General features: G+C 42.8%; 1 protein-coding gene across 5 annotated transcripts in view; it reads right to left on the reverse strand.

Annotated features, from left to right (window-relative positions):
• The window catches only part of LOC149148917 (mediator of RNA polymerase II transcription subunit 22a-like), a 175,179-nt gene extending 163,879 nt beyond the window's left edge, over positions 1 to 11,300 (reverse strand). For 2 of the 5 annotated variants that reach the window (XM_089440333.1, XM_089440335.1), the window contains exon 1: positions 11,015 to 11,300. The gene's annotated coding sequence lies outside the window, so the exon portion shown is untranslated. Of the gene's footprint in view, positions 1 to 10,134; positions 10,565 to 11,014 lie in introns of all 5 variants that reach the window. The other 3 variants (XM_089440334.1, XM_089440336.1, XM_089440332.1) reach the window with 3 other exon arrangements.
• Between the last annotated feature and the right edge of the window lie 4,137 nt (positions 11,301 to 15,437).

The following is a 15,437-nucleotide window of genomic DNA, read 5'->3' on the forward strand; positions in this document are numbered from 1 at the left end:
TTCACCATGGAGCCTTGAAGATACTGCAGTAAATCACTACTAGGCTTCCTAAAGGCACTCTTGCGCAGTCAGATCAGTGCAAGGGGTGTACTTTGGGAAAGTTTGTGAAAGCCACCTTTCACGAGAACGATAGTCGCGCCACGACAATCCTTGAGAGAATTCACACAGACGTGTGTGGACCTTTCTCAGTAGCTTCGACAGCAAAGCACAGATATTATGTGATCTTTGTTGATGATTTCTCTCGTAAGTGTTGGATCTTCTTCATGCAGAAGAAGAGCGAGACATACTCAAAGTTTTGTGAGTTCAAAGCACTGGTCGAGAAGGAGTCGGGGAAGAAAGTGAAGGCTCTTAGGAGCGACAATGGTGGTGAATACATCTCTGGCGAGTTCAAGGATTTCTGCAGTGCAGAAGGGATTCGAAGAGAGCTCATAGCTCCCCATAACCCACAGCAGAACGGGGTTGCTGAGCGGAAGAACAAAACGATCGTGGGTGTTGCACGGGCGATGTTGCATGATCAGGGCCTACCCCTTCACTTGTTGGCGAAAGCATGCAATACTGCATTATATGTGCAAAACCGTTGTCCTCACAGGATACTTGACATGAGTACACCCGAGGAGGCTTATTCTGGTAAGAGACTTGACATTTCTCATTTGAGGATTTTTGGTTCTAATGTTTACATGCATGTGACGAAGGATGCCAGGAAGAAGTTGGAGCCGACCGCAGAGGTTGGGATATTTGTGGGGCACACTGATACGCCCCACAACTATCGTGTGTATTTGCCAGACAATGGCAAGACTGTTGTGCGACGGGATATAAAATTTCAGGAGGAGAAAGCCATGAAGTGTTCGCTTGAGAGGGAGCCACACTTGCATGCAGATAGGAGCTATTAGTTCCTAAGGATGAGCTTCAGGACGTGGATCAGCCACAGAACGAAGTTCATTGTGTGGAATAGACCACTCATGCAGCGCCAACCATCAAAGGGCGAAAGCGCTTGACAGAAGCTGAGCGACTGGCTCAAGATGCAACGAAGGTTGTAGGACCACCTACAGCTCAACGTAGACAGAGACAGTCACCTGATCGGTACACTAGATACATGGCTCTTGTGAGCAAATGTGTTGTGACTGAGCCATCCTCTTTCGAGGAAGCTGTGGAGGATCCCGCATGGGTAGATGCCATGGTGGAAGAGTATGATTCGATTGTCAGAAACAGTGCATGGGAGATTGTCCCAAGACCGGAAGGGAAATCAATGGTGGGTTCGAGATGGATCTACAAAGTTAAGCAAGCAACTGACGAGAGTGTGGAGAAGTACAAGGCAAGATTTGTTGCCCGAGGCTTCTCACAGATAGAGGGGATTGATTATGAGGAGACCTTTGCACCTGTCGCAAGGTATTCTTCCATACGGACGATTCTTGCTCTCTCAGCGCAGATGGGGTGGCACATTCATTAGATGGACGTGAAGACTGTGTTCCTCAATGGAGTCATTGAGGAGGAGGTGTACATAGAGCAGCCCGAAGGTTTTGAGATCTTTAGCAGCGAGTCGCATGTGTGCAGGCTCAAGAGAGCGTTGTATGGGTTGAAACAAGCACCACGTGCTTGGTACACACGGATAGACAGTTATTTCACCGGACTTGGATTCTCCAAGAGTGAGGTGGATCCTAACCTATACCAGATTGTGGTGGAGGGTAAGTTGCTTATCATTGTACTTTATGTAGATGATTTGATTCTAACGGGTGATGAGCTATTGATACTTTCATGCAAGGATGATCTTGCTAAGGAGTTTGAGATGAAGGACTTGGGCCTCCTTCATTATTTCCTGGGATTGGAAATCTGGCAGCGCAGTGATGGACTATTTGTTTCTCAAGGTAAGTATGCTCGGGAGATACTGGAGAAGTTCAACATATATGGCTGCAAGCCTGTTGATACTCCTCTTCCTGGAGGTTGGAGGAAGGAGGATGTCACTTCAGCAGAAAAAGTGGATGCCACTGTTTATCGACAGTTGGTGGGGTCGCTTATGTATCTGGTCAATACACGACCCGATATATGCTATGCTGTTAACTAGCTTTCACAAGCTATGGTTAAGCCAACCAAGCTCTTCTGGAAGGCAGGCAAGCATGTATTGCGTTATTTGAGAGGCACATCGAGATATGGATTGTGGTACAGACAGGAGGATGAGGTGAAGCTATGTGGCTTCACGGATGCAGATTGGGCAGGGAGCCCAACGGACAAAAAGAGCACATCAGGAGGGGTCTTTAGTATCGGGTCGACAGCAGTTTCTTGGTACAGCAGGAAGCAGAGATCCGTGGCACTCAGTTCAGCAGAGGCCGAGTATATGGCAGCAAGTTTGGCTACATGCGTGGCTATATGGATGAGGAAGATCCTGGTCGGGTTGTTCGGTTCTTACTTGGCGCCTACTGTGATTTACTGTGATAACCAGAGTTGCATTAAACTCTCGGCTAATCCAGTATTTCATGATAGATCTAATCACATTGACATCAGGTACCATCATATCAGAGATTGTGTGCGGCAGAGAGTATGTTACTTTCATACATTCCAACGGAGGATCAGGATGCTGATATCTTGACGAAGGCGCTCACCAGGAGCAAATTCGAATACCACTGAGGCAGGATAGGGGTCGCTGATAATCCATATCTTGTTGAGAGGGAGTGTTGAGAATGCAACAAGATGATGGAGCTTAGTGGAAAGAAGTCGCCTTCACTAAGTGGGCCCGCAGGCTATTTTTGGCGCAAAGTTTATTTTTAGACAATGTCTATTTTTAGACATATGGATCATGGTCTATGAGTTGCAGGATGCTATTTGTGGATGATTGGTCATGTTGGTAAAAATAGATGGAGTTCTATTTTTAGACATATGGGTGGTTTCTATTTTTAGACTACCAAGGTAAAAATAGAACAGTCGAATATTATTAGCTCATAATAATATTTGGACTATAAACATTATCTTATCCTCTTGGAGCACTTTAGTTTGAGCTACAGATGTGGCACATGCAACTGTCAGAAGGAAATACGCTTTCATTGTGGGTCAGTTGAGCTATTCCATGCAGGACTTCAGTTAGAACTCATGTGGTTGAGTTTCGGTGGAGTTGATTGTGGAGTTGATGGAGTTGTGTTCAGTTTGACTTGGTTAAACTAGTTGTAATTAGTTTAACTGCAAATAGACTAGTGATGAGTGATGTGAATTAATTGATTAAATTAATTCACTAATTATTAACTCATAAAGCAACTAAAGAATACATCAGTTAACTCAGTGCATGTACAGTTCAGTGGAGACAGGTGTTAGAGGTTGAGATTGCTATCAGTTGTGACTATAGTTGTGCATGAGATCTTGCACAATCAATGGGATTGAGTTATGCCAATGAGGACTGTGCAGTGTGGGCATATACCAAGGTAATTGTAGCTTGTGCTCACGTGATTTTCACTTTGGATTGTGCAGTGGAGGCAGGCAAAGCAGCGGATGAGATTTGAACCTGTGACTTTTTCGGATCTGAGCTAGTTTTGTGTGTAACAGGTTGAGATAGTACTGAGTACTTGTGAGGAGTATTGTACTATGTATTGTTACATGTTCTCATTCATTATAATATACAGATAGTGTGGGGTTTTCATCTGTAAGCTTTCCCCGGGTTACATACTGTGTTAATGTGTGCATGCGATTGATGTTTCATTGATTTTAATGTTGTTAAATTGATGTTCAACGTAGAGGAGGTTATATATTGTGCATGTATTCCGCAATAGTGTATAATCGAGATAATCTCTGTGAATAAGTGTCAAATTATTCAAAATTTCTACACAATATTTGAAATAGGGTTTGCAATTCTTTAAGATAAAGGTTGCATATCCTCTAAGATTCTCGTGGTTCTCCACTCAAATCTCACTTGGCGTCTTCAAGACAGCGAGTTTTGTTGTGCCCTGAAGTTTCTCCTCCTATTTGCTAGATACTTCATCAGAATGTCTCAGTCTCTGGAAGCATATTTTGTCTACAATTAGTGCAATTATATTTGAATTTCTATCAGGTCCTTCAGATAGTGTTGTCTTCCGCGGGGACATTAGGGTCTACACCACCGAGGGATGGTGAAAACTAGAGAGGCTAGGAATCACTTTTAACCCAAACGTCAGCAGAAACTATAATCAGAAAAACCAAAACCAGTGAAAGGACTAAACCAGGCTTATATTCTCTTTTTCATGAAGCTCCGCGAGTAGGTAAACTATTAGTTTAACAACGAATTATGTAATTTTGGGTAAAATGTAACTAGTTAGTTCTATACCGAAATAGCAATTATGTAACGAAGGCAGCTGGTATAAAACTAGTGAATGCCAGAGAAATCTAATCATGGAGAATCATTGTTGAATTAATAGAGATTCCAATCCCTTGCACGTGAATGTTTCCTTGAAACCCTGTCGAGGTTTTACCACGTAAATCCTGTGTGTCTATTTGCGTGTGTTTGAATTCAGTTTCTTTTCTTGGTCAATGTATAACTGAATGTGTTTAGTTTCTTTTCTTCACTGTTGGAAACAAAAGGAATCTGAAAACCCGAAGAAGGAAGCGAATCAGGTTGATTCAGGTATGGTAACGAAGTTTTATCTGGTGAAGAATTATGTATGATAGATAAAACTTCACCTGAATGTAATGTCTCTCAGGGTTTAGAGAGCTGGTTGTTAGACTATGGTGCTTCTCATCACATGTGCCCACATAGAAATCGGTTTACTTCGTATGAAAATGTAAACGATAGTTTTGTGTTTATGGGTAATAATGTGTCTGTTTACTGACACCTGTGGGTTTTGGTGTAACGGCAATCGTGACTCTAACAAGTGGTATCAGAGGTCTGGTTGGCAAGGGCTTTGGATAGCTATTCGAAATGTTCCCATCAACGAAGTGGTGGCGCTAGTTGAAACAATAGCTCGTTGCACAAACCAGCGATGTTCGTTGAGTGATGGTTTGATGAGGAGCAAAAGAAAATGAAGAATTAAACACAGAGGTAGTGCCCACGGAGGAGGCAGCGGAAGCGCCAGCAAAGCATCATGGGCTGAAAAGAAACCACAGGGAAGAAGAGGAATAACACAGAGACATTCGAGTTCAAAACACACTGGGCTCACGTTGGGGGGAGATTGTTGGCTCCCCGTTAATGGCAGTGTAGAAGGTCAATGCTCCCCGTGTGTTTCGTGACATGTGCTTAAATCTAACAATGTGTCTATTTACTAACACCTGCGGGTTTTGGTGTAACGGCAATCGTGACTCCAACAAGTGGTATTAGAGGTCTGGTTGGCAAGGGCTTTGGATAGCTATTCGAAATGTTCCCATCCATGAAGTGGTGGCACTGGTTGAAACAATAGCTTGTTGCACAAACCAGCAATGTCCGTTGAGTGACGGTTCGATGAGCAGCAAAAAGAAAATGAAGAATTAAACGCAAAGGTAGTGCCCACAGGGGAGGCAGCGGAAGCGCCAGCAAAGCATCGCAAGCTGAAAAGAAACCACGGGGAAGAAGAGGAATAACACAGGTGAGAGCTGGAAAGAAAGAACGCTTTGTCTAATTTGTCTGAATCTGCCGAAGCCGAAAAGGAAAACGTCTGTGTGAATTCTGCCATTCGATTGCGCGAAGTGCTGCCAATATTGTCCATCTCTGCGTGAGAAGAGGAGGACGTGCTGCGTGTTATGCCGTGAGTTGCTGCGTGCTGAGGAGGAGGAGCGTGTAAGCCGTGCATGCCCTAAACATATTTTTATTGAGTTCTGCAGAGGAACTTTTAAGAAGGTGGTCTCTGGATTGAAGTTAAATGAATATTGAATGTGCGGAGAATTTGAACATGATGATGCAGTTGCCCCTATTGGCATTGCCATTACATACACATAAAAAATACAATACGGGGCTGCTGCTTCCTATGGCTCCTCGCAAACGAGGATTAAGATCGAGATGACTTGTCCGCTCTCAACCATTCATGTGGAGCGTGGATGAACAGGGCCTGCACGCAGATTGTTTTCCTTCTTCTCTGCGTTGACTGTTTGAGGAGGAGTACCCTTTGCTGCGTGAAGGTGTCGTGTATTCTATGAAGGAAGGCCAAACCCCATCTCTGCGTGAAGTCCTGCATGAGCAGAGTGTGAAGAGTCTGCCAAATCTCTGTTGAAGGTGGAAATTTTCATGTAAATGGGTATACAACTGTAAGACCTAGTAAGGCATGCGTACCCCGGTAAATCACTGGTAAAGTCTGAATGTCCACTTGGGTGATATGGGGACGCATGTGGTGGTATGATGAAGCATGCTGAACTAGGACAGCGTGTGAGATTATCAAATACCCTAACATTGACTGGGTAGGGCCTAGAGGTGAGTGGTGGCTGGCTCGCTTGGCAGATTTGGCTAGTTTTGGCCAAGGAAAACCCAAAGTCAAGTTTAAAGGGGGGATTGTTAGATAAACTTGACCCTATGGTGGAATTGAGGTTATGTCAACAGTTATGGTTAACAGTTGTGGTTTTGGGCACCTAGCATTGGTGACTCATGGCATTACATGTAATTGAAGCCCTTAAAAGGCTTGTGTATTCTCCAATGTAGGAAGCCATGGTTGAGCGGTGAAAGCTTAGGGTGTTGGCCGGCTTGGCTGTGTTTTAGCCAAGGACAATTATAAATCTATTGTTGGTTGGTTTTTCCCCCAATTGGGGTTTTCCAGATAATCATGGTGTACATAGTTTAAATGTGTATTTCTTGATTGTTATATTTATTTCTCTTGAACTTATCCAAATCGGATCCACAAAAGACTGTCAAGAACCTTGACTGTATCGAGTTGAACAAATCCTTGAAAATTCCAAAACAGCAATCGAAAACACCCTGAACCAGTGGCCATGGCAGCCGGCGTGGAACGACGAGGACCTCGGTCAAAGCGCGCTGACCGAGGCCCATGGAGACTGCGCGGGATGCCAAAATAGCCCCTGGGAGCCCCGGATCGGGAAAAGGAGCTGATTTTCGATGCGCAATTCGCTGGGCGAACAGGGCCAAAATGGGAAAGCCTAAGCACCCGGTCGCATGGGGGGGACCAGAGGACCGCAGGCGGAGAAATGAAAAGCGCCAACATACGAAGGTGGGACCCACGACCTGGAAACCGACGGTTTTGATCAGGGCGCCCTTGAACAGTAAGAGGTTTTGGAGGAGAGCGGAGCGATCCCACTCAGCGATCGACGCGTGGCAGCAGAGGTGAGAGAAAAACCGCCGTGATCGTGCGCTATCGATCGAGCAAGTCAACCGCGCTTGACATGCGTATGACGTTGGATCTGGAGGAGCCCAGATCGGACGGCTGAGATTGCGCCCGATGGAGGAAGCGGAATCGACAGGGAATTAAGCTGCGATTTAAGGGGATTCGAAATCCCTTTGACCGCCACGATGGAGAAAGAACGTATCCACGGCATAATCGAATAAACGAATCGACGAGCAGGCTGGCGCTGTTCCGATGGGGATGCGTGGCTACTTCCCGAGCGTTCATGCTGACGCCGAACAGGGAACTCCAAGCACGCAGGCGGTAGGCGAATCGACATAGGTGGGAGAGGAACCGAACAGACATAGGGATCGAATGACTAAAGCCATGAACAGAGACAATCGAATAGAAATTCAGAGAGGAGGAATAGAGAGGAGTCCAAGAGACCAAGAGAGACAGTGAAAAGTGAACCCTGAGAGGAGGACTGAACACAGAGAGCAGTAAAGCCAAGCAGAGGAGACAGAGGGCCGAGCTGACCACAGGCAGCATCGAGCACCAGAGAGCTTGAAGATTCAAGTCTTCCCATAGAGGAATCTGTCCGGATTGAGCATCACATTTGGCTCTTTCCACTATAGACCAAGGGTCACAGAGCTGGTAGGAAAAAAAAGAGTCTGTGAACTCTGAGTAGCTTGGGGAATCCAAGAACCACCCTACCAAGCAAAATCTGCTTCGACAGAACTCATATTGAGTCCCTGTATTGTAATTTCTCTGCTGTAAGACACAATAAAACAAGGCCACCACTGAAGCTGGATCGGAGACGTAGCCCTAGAGAATAGGGTGAACTCCTTATTAAAAATTGTTTGTGTCTTTCCATTTAAATGTCTATGTATTGGCAATTTGAACGATCCGTTGCTTAAATAACACAGAACACACACCAGCACACGAGTCTGTAATACCTTTTTGTTTAATAAATCTTTCACTGAGGTCACTCATAGGGTGATTATCAGATCATGAACCCTAACAAGATTAACTCCACCTTGACAACAATTTTCCTAATCCCTTGCCCATGCCAATTCATCATCTTTTCTGCAAGCCAAGAGAAGCTAAACACCATCGCAGCTTCTCTACTGTAACTGGCTTTGTGAATATGTCTGCACAATTCTCTCGTGTATGAACCTTTTGAAGAGCTACTTTTCCGCCATCGATCACATGTCTCAGAAAATGATACCTTACATCAATGTGCTTGGTTCTGCTGTGATAAGCAGGATTTGTAGCCAAGTGAATAGCACTTTGACTATCACAAAGTACATCCACTTTCTCCTACGTCCTTCCAATCTCATCGAGCAAACCCTTTAACCAGATTGCTTCTTTACTGGCATCTGAAGCAACTATATATTCAGCTTTGGTAGTGGACAACACAACTGTTTCTTGAAGCTTTGACATCCAACTAATTGCTCCACCTACAAGAGTAAAGACATAACCTGTAGTAGATCTTATTTTGTCCAAATCACCTGCATAGTCAGCATCTACATATCTGCAAACTGAACCTTCACTACCATTAAAGACGATGCAATAATCACTTGCGCCTCTTAGATATCGAAGCACCCATTTCACTGCTTGCCAATGTTCTTTACCTGGATTTGCCATGAACCCGCTAACAACTCCAACTGCATGTGAAATGTCAGGGCTTGTAGATACCATCGCATACATTAAGTTGCCTACAGCATTTGCATATGGTACATGAGACATATACTGCTTTTCTTCATCAGCTTTAGGACTCAAAACCAAAGAAAGCTTAAAATGGGAAGTTAGTGGAACATTAACAGGTTTCACATTGTTCATAGAGAACTTTTTAAGTACTTTCTCCACATACTTCTACTGTGATAACCAAAGCTTACCATTTTTCATGTCCCTGTGTATCTCCATGCCCAAGATATGTTTTGTTGCTCCAAGATCCTTCATATCAAACGTCCTAGAGAGTTGAGCCTTTAACCTGTTGATCTCTTCCATGCTTTTGCTTGCAATAAGCATATCGTCAACATACAAAGCTAAGATAATGAATATGCCATTGAAACTTTTGAAGTATACACAATGATCATACTCACTTCTTATAAAGTTCTAGCTCACCATGAAGGAATCAAACTTCTTGTACCATTGTCTAGGAGACTGCCTCAAACCATACAATGATTTCCTGAGCTTGCAAACTAATCTTCTACTGCGACCTTGTACAAAACCTTCTGGTTGTTCCATATATATCTCTTCCTGTATTTTAACTTCCATATCTGTTAATTTACATATAAGTGTATTAAAAACATTCAAATGTTCTGCAACGTTTGAACCTTCTTTAATTCGAAGACTGTATAACTGTCTTTTCAGATAAATTTTGTTGGTTAATGACTTTGTCATTTAGAGTTTTTCCAGTTTTTCCCACGATCTTGAAGCTGTAGTCTCTTCAACAATATTGAAGAGAACTTCATCTGCCAGGCATAACCGGATGGTACTGAGAGCTCGGGCATCCAAGTCCTCCCAGTCTGAAGTAGTCATGGTTGCAAATTTCTTAGATTCCTTCTGCAACCCTTGTTGCACAAGCAGATCCCTAACCTTCAGTTTCCAAAGAGCAAAATTGCTCTTTCCGATAAATTTCTCCACCTTGAATTTTGCATTCGACATCTTGGCCATTTTTCTAGGGTTTCAATCTTTATTCTAGGGTTTTTCCTTTTCAAAAATAATCTCAACCTTTGAACTAGGGTTTATCTATTTTCTTTCTTCCAAAAACTTAAAAAAATAATTCCCCAAACAACCCTTGGACAGATTTTTCTTTAAAAAAAAAAACCTCTGTTTTCTTTTTTTCAAAACACATCCACCCCTTTATTTTCAGAATTTAAAATCTTTATTTTCACAACTTTCTGAAAAAAAATTCTGAGACAAAATTTCTTTCAAAAAATACCCGGATCCACCTTTGCCGAACAGGTTCTGGCAGCACGCAGGGCAAAGGGTCTTCCTCTTCGCTAGACAGCAGCTCTGGCCTCTTCCACGCAGGTCTGGCAGCTAATTTTCCTTGCACGCAGACCGGATCCACGATTTGCTGATTGCAACACGCAGAACAGATGGAAAGGACTCCACCAGCACAGCAATTGAACGCTGCAAACGTGGGTTCTCAACTCGCACCGCCTTCCAAACCAACGGTTTCATCTCCCTCCACGTTGCCGATCACGCCAAAAACTTATGGCTTTTTCCCCGTCTCGAGAAGCAAGGGTACTGCCAGGTCTATATGCAAGATACCCAAGTTGAAACGCTCAACAGCTCCAACCGCTCGGTCCTCGGATCTCAACGCCCGCTCCACGAAAACATTTGGGCATTTTTAATTGATTTTGGCTCTGATACCATTTGTTGTTTGAATATGGCAAATAATGAAGAAAAGAAACTAAACACATTCAGTTATACATTGAACAAAAAAAGAAACTGAATTCAAACAACATAAACGAGGTCACCCAGAAACATGGGCATGCAGCAAGGACGCCTACAAGGAGGCCCAAGGAGGCCCCTGACAATATGAAAAGTCCGGAGCACAAACCGCAAACAACACAAGCACAAACCAACAGAGGTGGGTATTTATCGCAAAGCCCAACCCCAAACTATTCTTAATTTCTGTTGTTCACTCACAAACCAGATAGACAACTTTCAAAGGCCTAACAGTATATGCAGCAATAGCAGCAGCAAAGTATCCAATGATCCAAAGTTGTAAGCATAAGATTACAAATTTCTAAAAAGAACTGCAGAAACCAACATTATGAAGCTTTTGTCTTAACAATTAAAATATTTCGTACCTAGATTGATTGATGGCTACCTGCAGTTGCTTCAACTCTGCCAACAAAACCCACCGAATCCACCAGCGATATCGATAACAGGAAAACAGAGGCAAGAGGCTACCAAACGCTGTGAACGCAATGTCCAGGGAGTGAATACGACTAAGGAAACCCGAAAATACATGTGGCCGTTTTATCGAAGTCCCCTGAACAATCGACCGTTATTTGCAACACACCATGGAGTATGGCCGACGTCGAGGTTGAAAACCACACTGAAGCTTATCGATGGTTTCCATTTAATAGTCAAGGAGTGCGCATCGTTATTTTTTCTTTCTAAAAAACATAGTTATTTTAGTGTATTTTTTCATTGTTTTCTAAAAATAATATGTTTTTTATTGATATATTTAAGGTATGAGATCTTGGAAATAGATAAAATATATATATATATATATATATTCTAGTTTTATTTCCATTTTAATTGAAGATGTCGTTTCCTTAAATCCAAGACTCGTTCTAGTTAGAGCCAAATAGAACCGTCCTCGTCTAGGCAGTATGGTTTGAACCTTGCAATTGTGCCCCACTACTTTCTTCATACAAGAGACATGAAAGACGAGGTGGATTTTGGAAGTGGTCGGCAGGGCTAGTTTGTATGCAATAGAGCCAATATGTTGAATCACTTAATAAGGCCCATAAAATTTCAGAGCTAACTTTTGGAAACCCTTTTCTTTGAGAGTCATCTGCTTATAAGGTTAGAGTCAAAGAAACATAAGGTCACCCTCTTGAAAATACCTTTCTAAGTGATGTTGATACCTTTCTAAGTGACGTTGATCAACCTACTGCTTCATCCTTTTTTGTGCTTGATGGAGATTATCCTTTAGAAGAGAGAGAGAGTGGCAGCTCAGTTTTGAAGCAGCTTATCAATTGCCTGCACTTCAAAAGATCCTAGAAGATAAGAAGTTGGCGAAGGTGGGAGTTGGCCATACACCACCTCGTACAATGTCAGCTTGGTTGCTTCATGATAATTATTATTATACCACCATTCATCCAACGGTAACCATTGAACCCATTGATGTTGTTTGTCCAAAGAAAAACACCACAAGTAGGTCTCCAAACATTTGTTTATTGCTTTGGTTTAACCATCTATCTGGGGGTGATATGATGTACTCATTTAGAGTTGCATATCATGTAGTTTGAACACTCCTGCCAAAAATTGCTATTGAATGTGGGATCACGATCAAACACAATCAAAGTAGGAATGTCATGTAGTTTGAAAATTTGATCCATGAAGACTTGAGGGACCAAAGTTGGAGTGAACAGGTGCAGTAAGGCACAAAATTGGGTGTATATGGAGAGTCGATCCACTACCACCGTGATGACTGACTTGTTGCCAGATTTAGGGAGACTTGTAATGAAGTCCATGAAGACATTCATTCAGATAGAAGTAGGCAGCGACAAGGGCTGTAAGATTCATGGAGTCTTCATCATTCCCCCTTTGTTGCACTGGCAGACATCACATTCGACTACAAATGTACGAATGTCATGCTTCGTCCCTTCCTAAAAGAAAGAGCGACGTGAATGAGCATGAGTCCTTTGAAGCCTTGAATGTCCTGCGATTGGTGAGGAATGTAGCTCCACTAGGATGCATGGTTTGAGAGTGGAGTTAGGGAAGAGAGCCACACTATCCTTATATCTAAGAATATCTTATTGCCAAGTGTAACCCGCAGGGGGGCTAGGATCCGCTTGTAACCTTTGGATGAGTGTGCCTCCTAAATCCCAGATGGTATGGGCAAGTATAGGGATAATAAGATGTCTTCGTCCTCAAATTATTGTGACAAGGCATCAGCCACAACATTGTCTTGACCCCTCTTATAAATGGTATCATAATCATAACCCAACATTTTGGTAAGCCATTTATTTTGTTACAAAGAGGATAAGGGTTGCTCCAAAAAATACTTCAAACTATGATGGTCAGTTCAGATCTGGAAATGTCCTCCAAGCAAGTATGGTTGCCAGGTGTCTATTGCATGTAGGGTTGCCATCATTTCTTTCTCATAAGTAGATTGACTGTAACAACCCTGGTGAAAACTCCATGTAATAAAAGTTAATAAAGGCAAAATAATAACCACGGTCATGGGACAGGTATTCGACGCTGAATGTTGGGCAAAGACATCGTAGTGTGGGTGTTCATTTGGTTTATTATGGCTAAGGAAATTGGCAAAGGCAATGGCAAAGGCTTTGGAAAGGTATGAAGCATTAATTGGTATTTTATTTTAAAAAATAATGGAAATTAGGAGAAAATGAAGGTGAAAGGTCAGAGGTTGCATGTGAGGATGAAAATAATGGAAAATTGAAGAAAATAGAGGCCTCGTTAATAAAAAGGCTTCTGAGAATTAGTTGCTACCTTTTGTCAGTTCAGTTTTGGAGCTCTCTCTCTCTAACTCTTGGACACTTAGAGTTTTCTTGGAGCACTCTAGCATTGGATCAAGGAAAGCAAAGGAGGTAAGAGGAAGCAAATATCAAGCAAGGAAGAGCATGATCAAGTAACTACAGCGGGAATATTTGTAGGTATCGATTTGCATGTGTGATTTCCTTGCTAGTTTTGGCATGCATGGTTATGCATGTGTGTTCTTGGTTCTCTTGTTGTCATGGGCATGGGTTTTTCCAGGTGTGACAGTGTTCTTCAGCCTTGCCTTTCCATTTCCGGATAGCCATGGTGTGATGGGTTCTCATGTTTTTGGTTAAGCTGGATTATCGGATGGATTCGAAATTGGGTGAGGTGGATCTCTCAAAGAAATAACACATGACCTAGTGACCCTTGAATCGGACTGTGGGTTGCGGTAAAGCCATATTTTGTGTTACCTCGGTGGGCCTAGGAATCCTCGACTAGTGAATGGCGAGATATACGGTAAAGCCTAGAGGTGGGTTGTCTCCATCAACCCTAGGAATCCCGAGATGGGATATATGGCAAACCCTGGAGGATGGAGTCTCAGTTAGGGCCTAGTGATCTAGTGTGGATTGTGGTAAAGCCCAGAGACTGGAGTCTTGGTTAGGGCCTAGTGATCTAACGTGGATTGCGGTAAAGCTTAGAGACTAGGAGATAGGAAAATTCCTCATGGTGTAGGTGGAGAAACTCTAGTGGCATCCATACTTATTTTGGCCTAGTGATCTGGTGAGGATTGCGGTAAAGCCTGGTTCTATTGATGAGGGTGAGGTGGTGTAGCCTCGGGAAGCCCTGGTTGATTTTTGGTTATGAGTCCAACATTCATGCTTAGTGATTGGCTGAAAGAAAGATTTGGTTCAGTAAATCTATGGTCAGGTGGTTCATGGAAGTCCCATACCTTGTTAGCTTTTGCATCCATTAATAAGAGTTTGTTTCCTTGGTATTTTATGAGCAAGTGTATTGATTCATATGTAGCATTATGGTTGATGTATCCCTATTATTTATGTTGTTTATATGTTGGTTATGAGTATGTTTTCTGACAGTAATGATGTATGGATTTCATCATGTTTTGATTTGTAAATGAATGAATAATGAACATATGACCTAATAGCTAATAATGCAGCTAATGTGACAAGACAACAATGTTTATTAGCAATTCTCATATAAGTATGAGACCCTTATGCTCAGATCTGTTGTTATGACCTGTAGATTGCATATTTGTGACATGTTTGACAAATGCTTGTCATTACTAATAGGGGTATAGTCAAGTCCTTGTTCAAATATTTGCATTTGTATAGTTGTTTTGATGTTACTTTTCATTCATGAAGGTTTCATGGAGTTTTGGGTAGTGGCTTGAGTCCTAGCCCTGACAAGGTGGCACAAAATCTAGGGTAGCAGGCTTAGAGCTAGCTAAAAAAGACCCCAATAGCTTGCATGTCGATGTCATGGGGGCGAATGAGGCTCTAGGGCAGTGAAGTGTCGAGTTGTCTTAGGGGTTGATGACTTGGAAGGGTTGGTTTGCTCCTGATGGTTCTGTGACATGTGCAAAAGGTCAGATTGGTTGTGTTGTGTTGGTCCCACTTCCCTAACTATACATGGGGAGTTGAATCAGATTGTAGTAGCCTCTTGTCACATGTTTACCTCGTCGGACCGGTTAACTTGGGTAAATGTGCGAGGATGGTGTTACAAAGTGGTATTAGAGCATGGTTCACCCCTTAGACTGGATGGGTGGTGTGTTGGTCATGCATTCATGTCGGTTTCAAATGTGTTCCTTATACTTGTGTTCTATGTACTTGTTGTATACACATGGTGTTGGTCATGGTTGCATTTGTGTCACCATGTGGAAGTTTATGGTGTGTTGTTGGATGTGTTTATCATGAGTATAGGTCAGTTATGCATTGGTTGTGCATGACAATGTTTGTATGTATCGTGTGTGCATGCATGTTGTACGTATGTTGATTATGCATACATTGACATGGTTGTAGTTGTCATGCATGAGGTCAT

The sequence above is a fragment of the Pinus tabuliformis genome, chromosome 9 (assembly GCF_031772625.1).
Source record: "Pinus tabuliformis cultivar Carrire ecotype Pingquan chromosome 9, CPIR1, whole genome shotgun sequence".
Classification (NCBI taxonomy): Eukaryota; Viridiplantae; Streptophyta; class Pinopsida; order Pinales; family Pinaceae; genus Pinus; species Pinus tabuliformis.